This window comes from Watersipora subatra, chromosome 7 (genome assembly GCF_963576615.1).
Source record: "Watersipora subatra chromosome 7, tzWatSuba1.1, whole genome shotgun sequence".
Lineage (NCBI taxonomy): Eukaryota > Metazoa > Bryozoa > Gymnolaemata > Cheilostomatida > Watersiporidae > Watersipora > Watersipora subatra.
The window spans coordinates 10,276,309-10,282,979 of record NC_088714.1 but is presented as its reverse complement, the minus strand read 5'-3'; positions in this window follow the sequence as shown (position 1 = coordinate 10,282,979).

Genomic DNA, 6,671 nt, shown 5'->3' with positions numbered 1-6,671 from the left:
GGACTTGAACTCACGAAGATTTGTAAACACACACATCTAATCACAAGGCTACGCAGCTCTTGCCATTTTGTCGCCCTTGCCATATACTGTATGCCCTTTCCCTGATTGCACACTCTAAATTATTAATTATTTATATATATATACATTCAGTAGGTATATATATATACATTCAGTAGCTATATATATACATTCAGTAGCTATATACATATATATTCCAGGTATATATATAATGTATATAATAAATATATATACCTCTATATGTATACCAATCATATATATATCTGGCAAACTTTGAGATTTATATATCTATATATCTCAAACTATGTCATTTGTTTTTTATTGGTCTTTTGATTTCAGTCATTGCTACAGCAATTAAAACCTTATAAAATTTCAAACTATAATTTCTAGTCAAAGTACTACAAATATGTTTGTATGAAGCACTCGTTAGGCACACTTTGAACAAAATGAAAAGATGCACTGAAATGCCAGAAAGGGGCTCATTCTGTAAATCATGTGATTTAGTGTTAAGTGTTACCACGAAGATAAAATAGTATCTGTCATTTTATAACTACTCATTTACTTTATTCGATGTTTTCAAGTGTGTTTTGATATTATGAAGTATTTTTTCTATTAAAAATAGCTTGCATCATTTAGTTTTGTTTGTATATGGTTGTGCTTAGGCTAATATTTTCCACGTTATATTGTACGCTGACTTGCTGTTTTTCAATTTCCAAATGTGCTTGCTCAGTTCTGTGTGGTGCTGTTTGTTTTTGTGGTAAAACAGAGCTTTATGGTTGATATATCTAGTTTTAAAATCTGTCGAGAGAATTCCTACATAGGTTGCTATGTGGTTTTCTATTTGGTTATTCACTGTTGCATGATATAGTACATCCTTATCTCGGCATTTTCCTTTATATATTTTTGCACCTGCTTTCAATCTTTTAATTTGTTTTGCACCTGTTTTAGTTACTGTATATACAAGTATATATTTAATAATAGTTATGTAAAAAAGTTGTACTTAATTTTCAGCTACTGACAGTTTTATGACTTGTTCTGTCAATCTTCAGGCTGCTACTAAAACTTCAACTACGTATGACTTCAACTACATATATATACATATGTATATATATATATATATATATATATATATATATATAAATATATATCTATGTCTATATATATACACATATATATATATATATATACATGTGTATATATATATATGTGTATATATATAGGGGCCATATATATGATAAGGGCTTGGATTAATAAAACTTTTATTATAGCTATGTGGTAAAGAGTGTGGTTGTGAAACTTGCAGTTTGAATCTTTGTGAGTTCATATCCATCGAAGTGTGAAATTTTAATTCAAAGTTTTTAATAGCTATAGCTGAACATATCAAAGGACAGATGACAGACATACGACAATCTTTGAGAAATATATGTAAATATATAAATTTTAGTGTTTTCCAGTATTCTGTCTGTTTGTCTCTGTGTCTAGTTATAGCAATAAAGTTTTAAAAATGGGAAAATGAGACCAGACATGGCTAGTATAAATTTCAATTTGGTTATCACATTATTATTTATTTGTTGTTTATTATTATGTCTGCAAATGCTGGAAAATGAAAATAAAGCATTACGAAGTTTAAGTAAATTCTTGACTTCCAAAAATATTAATGTTTCATTATTATTTGCTCTTTACATTTAGTTCTAGTATTGAAACTGTGAGTCGGTTAGTCTTTTAATCAGTACATCAGAATAAGAAACAGTGTTGGTTAAAATCCAGGTTATTACTCATTACTTTATTACTCAGCATTCTCATTCTATACTAAAAGTTCAGAACCCAGCTTGATTTTGTAGGTAACATTGCATACAAGTGCCAAGTCAACCAATCTACAACTGAAACAGATTCAGTGACTAAAGAAGATTACTCTGCCAAACAAGCTGTAGATGGAATTCGCTTTGGAGAATATGCTTTTTCTCACACTAAAGGAAACAATAAAACTAAGAGCTGGTGGAAAGTAGATTTTGGTAAAGAAACATCAGTGGTGCTAGTGGAACTCTACAGCAGAACAGATTCAGACTGTGAGTAAGACTTATTCTTTTTACTTGTTATTGTAGACAAAGTTTAGTTATTGCCGCTTTAAAACCAAGTACAGAATTGTTTATGCTGATACAAAAATATTATGGTTTTATGGCTCACCTCGTAAAACAAACAGAAGATGTTTTTTGTTCTTAAGAGCATTCCACTTTTGTTTATGCTTTTACAGTATTAGAATTGCCAAATTATAATTTTAAAGTAATACTTTGATATGTAAAGTATCTACGTATATTATGATCACAAAATAGCTTAAAAAACTTTGATGGATCTACTGTATGATAGCTTTGGTACATGCCTATTACATATGACTTGCATGCAAAAATATTACAACAAGCCTCATGAAATGTAGCAAATAACTTGCCTTTTGTAGTTGAAAGGTTTCAGAAAATGAATATTTTGACTCCTAAATCAAAAGATGACAAAACCACACCTGAGAAGTGGGATACCATATCGACTTATTCTGGAACTAATAAATATAATCCTGTAGCAGTGTTTAACTTAAACACAAGCATACCCATCAGATATCTTGGAGTGACTACAGGGCAAAAACAGAATATTATAACTTTAAAGGAAGTTCAAGTCTTTGCATATCCAGGTAAGTAAAAATTCACTTTATAAGGCAAGACAATAAAAGTTTACTACATGTTTAAAATGGTTTAGCTGCTTGCTGTTGGTGCAATAGAGTAGATACTGTTATATACAAGCATAAAGAGATGAGTAACATTATCTTGTTTTACAAGCAATCAAATATTTTTTGAACTGACAAGAAGGTTTTTATTAGCAGCTTTTATGGAACCTTGTGAAAATACATTTTTCCTCCACCTTTTCTTTGATAAAAACATATATTTCCCTTGTGACACAATATATGTGTTAGCAGATGTGGCATATTTCTATGCATAGACCTATTATTTGTTCAAATTTGCTTTGTACTATAACTTAGGTTTTATAACTTACCTAGTAACGTTGATTCATATAAATTCTTTGTAGAACATAATCATGCATTGGGAAAGAAAACAGATCAAGATAGTACATATTCAAACAATGCAAGTCTTTATGGATCTTCCCTTGCTGTTGATGGGAATCTCGTCAATACGAAGTTTTCCCAGACAATTTTTTCTAGCAACAGGTGGTGGAAAGTAGACTTGGCTAAAAACATCATTTTCCAGTATGCAAGAATATATTCGCGAACTGGTGAATGTGAGCCAAGTAACAATTCAACCCGTTGTGGTGAGTAAAGTATCATTTCAAGGCTTATTTTGAATAGTGAAAAGCAGCATGAAACTAAATGTTCGGACGGAGACTGTGGTGAGTAAAGTATAATTTCAAGGCTCATCTGCAACATTTAAGATGCTACATCAAAGAAGATTCTCTCAAATAGTATTTTAAAAGCTTTAAAAAGCTTTTTCTGCTTTCAGATTTGGCAGAAGTTTAGTTCAGTATGAACTATAAAAATACGTTTATGCCAAGTAAGGCTTGGTTTTAGTTATATGGTTTATAGGATGCCAGTGTCTCAACATAAACATTTCACCATGATCACTTCATAATCTGACACAAAACAAATTGATCATATTGGTGAATCAGCTTAGATGAAAGTCTTTTGGATGGGGCAGTTTATAGTTTTCACAAACACTTCTATGCCTTGAATTTATCTATAACCATTTAATTTTCTATGTTAGCTAACGCTTAGGATATATGTCAAAATAATAACTAGGAAAGAGGCTTACATTATTATTTAAATAGAGCTTAATTAACTGAATCTGCATAAAAGGAAAGGGCAGCAGCTCATAGAATGTGCTGTTGTGTTTAATAAATAAACATTAAACTGACAGATATAACTTATGATGTCTTGATTGTATGAGTTGTTTGAAGTTTAAAACCTAACATACAGTGGTTAATGAAAAAAGTATAAGGTTTGTCAGCATTTCACTAAATTGTTTCAGCTGAACATTTTTATTATGAACAGCAAAACCAATAAAACGTTATAATAGCTGATTAATCAAAATTCACCAGCAAAAACTTGTGTTCAAAAACAATACTGTAACAAACAATTCTTTATTATTCTAAGTAACTTATTAACATCAGCAAACAAGTTTTGAGTCAGGTAAACATCTGAAACTGAACTGACTTGAAACTAAACTTTAGCAACACAAAATTTTCAAAGACATTTGAGAGCGCAATTTTCTGTTTTAACCTCAATTCTTTCAGCCTATAAAACATATTAGTTATTTAGCTATTTAAACATAAAACTGTTTTTAATTATTCCCTAGCCATTACTAAGCATATTACTATTTGTATGTTAACAAAAATCAGACACTATGATTTTATTCACAGAATTTGCAATACTTTCACTCTCATACACCTTGTTCATAGTAAGTGATACATTTTCTTATGAGTGGAAAATAAAAACTGCAATAGCACATGCTATCTGACAAAGATAAATTAGAAATGAACTGCCCAAATTTTTAAACTCTAAATAATCCTAAAAATTGCAGTTTAGCAAAACTTAGCAACTTTGTTTCAGTTGGCTGACAATAATACGTGATAGATTTTTTTAGTAAAGTTAGGGTGATGATTAGCATGGCTAAAAATAAATATACTCAAAGAGTAGGTAATTGATGTTTAGCCTCTTTAAAGTTCAGCCTCTTAATCACTGTTGTTGCTAATATTCATATGTTTATTCAGAGAATAGATTGACAGATGTGACATATCTCACCAACCACAAAGAATCTAGTCAGTCACCGAATGATGGAAAAGATGGATGGAAAATTTGCATGTACTTGAAAGACCCACTAGGTGCTGAATTCACCATCACATGTCAAGATGGTAGAACTCCTTACACTAGACAGTTTGCCATCTATGTTGGGAAGGGTGATGGAGTGGCACTCAGAGAGGTTCAAGTCTATGGATACAGTGAGTCTATTTATTACAACGTTGTAGTTGCCCTTGTAGTTCCTGAATAGGGTATTGTTTTAAACAACCAAAGTAATTGTTATACTCATGGTATGAGTATAATCATAGAGTTAGTACTCAGAAAAGTGCAATAGTTTCATTAAAAAAATTTATTATTTTTTATTATTTATTATTTTAAATTTTATTATTATTCATTATTTATTATTTTCATTCTGTTGAACATGTTTTTATCTTTCAAACGTATTATTTACTACATTATTATAAATAAAAAAGTTCTATCATTACTGAGTACATATCTAACTTGATGACGAGGCTTGTTAACAGTTTGACAATGTAACAGTTTCTAAAGGGTCTCCATAAGAGCCACACATGCCCTAGATGCCCAGGTCTCCTAGTCTGTCATTATTGTAATATTAACCCATTTTCAGACTCTGCATACTACATCATCTTTATAAATATGGTGAAAGGGTAAAAGGCTCATTTATACTGCATCATTTGCTACAGACCTTTTAGTTGTAGTTTTTGTTAGGAACATGTTTAGCACATGTTCTTTCATATGAATCATTGAACATTTTGAGGAAAAAGTAATAAAAATCTGTAATTTCATACATGTCTTACAAGCTTGGTTCAAAAGGAGATTTCAAAACTTTTAGCAATTGATTCGATGGTTTATGTTACAGTTTTGTTTAAACCTTTGTTTAAACTTAAAGGTTGACTTGCAACAAAATTCACATTACAGTTATTTGGTATCAAAAGATTCGCCATGTCTTACTCTGTTGTGTGGTAGGTGCCAAATATGTGGAAATGCAATTAAAAGCTCTTAAAAGCTCAAAACAAAAAGCCGCCGTAGATTGGAATCTCTTGATTTCAATGGCGTATCCGTGGATTTTGGTTATTGTCTTGTCACGTGATGTTCTCGCGTAAATTGAAAGGCCAATACAAAGCTCAACATAAAACTTATCGTAGCAATAGTTAATGACAAGCACTGCGGGTTTTACCGAAGACCCCGTATCAAATATAAATGCTCGCTACTTTACAATTTCAGCTTGGCCATTCCGTCCGACTATTCAACATACGTGTACATGTCCGAGTTGCGATCATAAAAATTGTCAAATTCTGAAGAGTTAAGACCCTGGCGTTTTGAGCCTGACGCTCTATCTGAAGAAGATCCTCAACAGAATCAAACCTCCTAGCAAGTAAGCACTGCCACTAGCCAGTTCTTATATGCCAAGCTAGCTAGTAGTAATAGTTTTAGCTTGAGAGTGATAGAACGAATATTATTATCATATACATGTATATGATTTTAATGATGATAGTTATCACTTCATATTGCGAAAAAATAATTACAGATTTTTCTCGAATGACAACATTAACAATTTTAATATTTAAATCTAGTGCTGCACTGATATACTGTTGGATAACATCGACCTGATGTATTAGCTATGGTTGCATAGACTTATCTGTTCATTTCTTTAAGAGCTAATACCACTGGCTACAGAGTGGTGTGTCTGCAAGCGCTGTCAAGACATGTCATCTCTTCCTGAATGTTTGTGCTGCCATGATGCTGAGTTTGCGCATCGTCTCCATGACTGCGAGGAGCATGAATGCCTGTGTATGCGTCCTGGTGTGGACGAACTTGTGGCGCCTGCACCCCTTGAGTT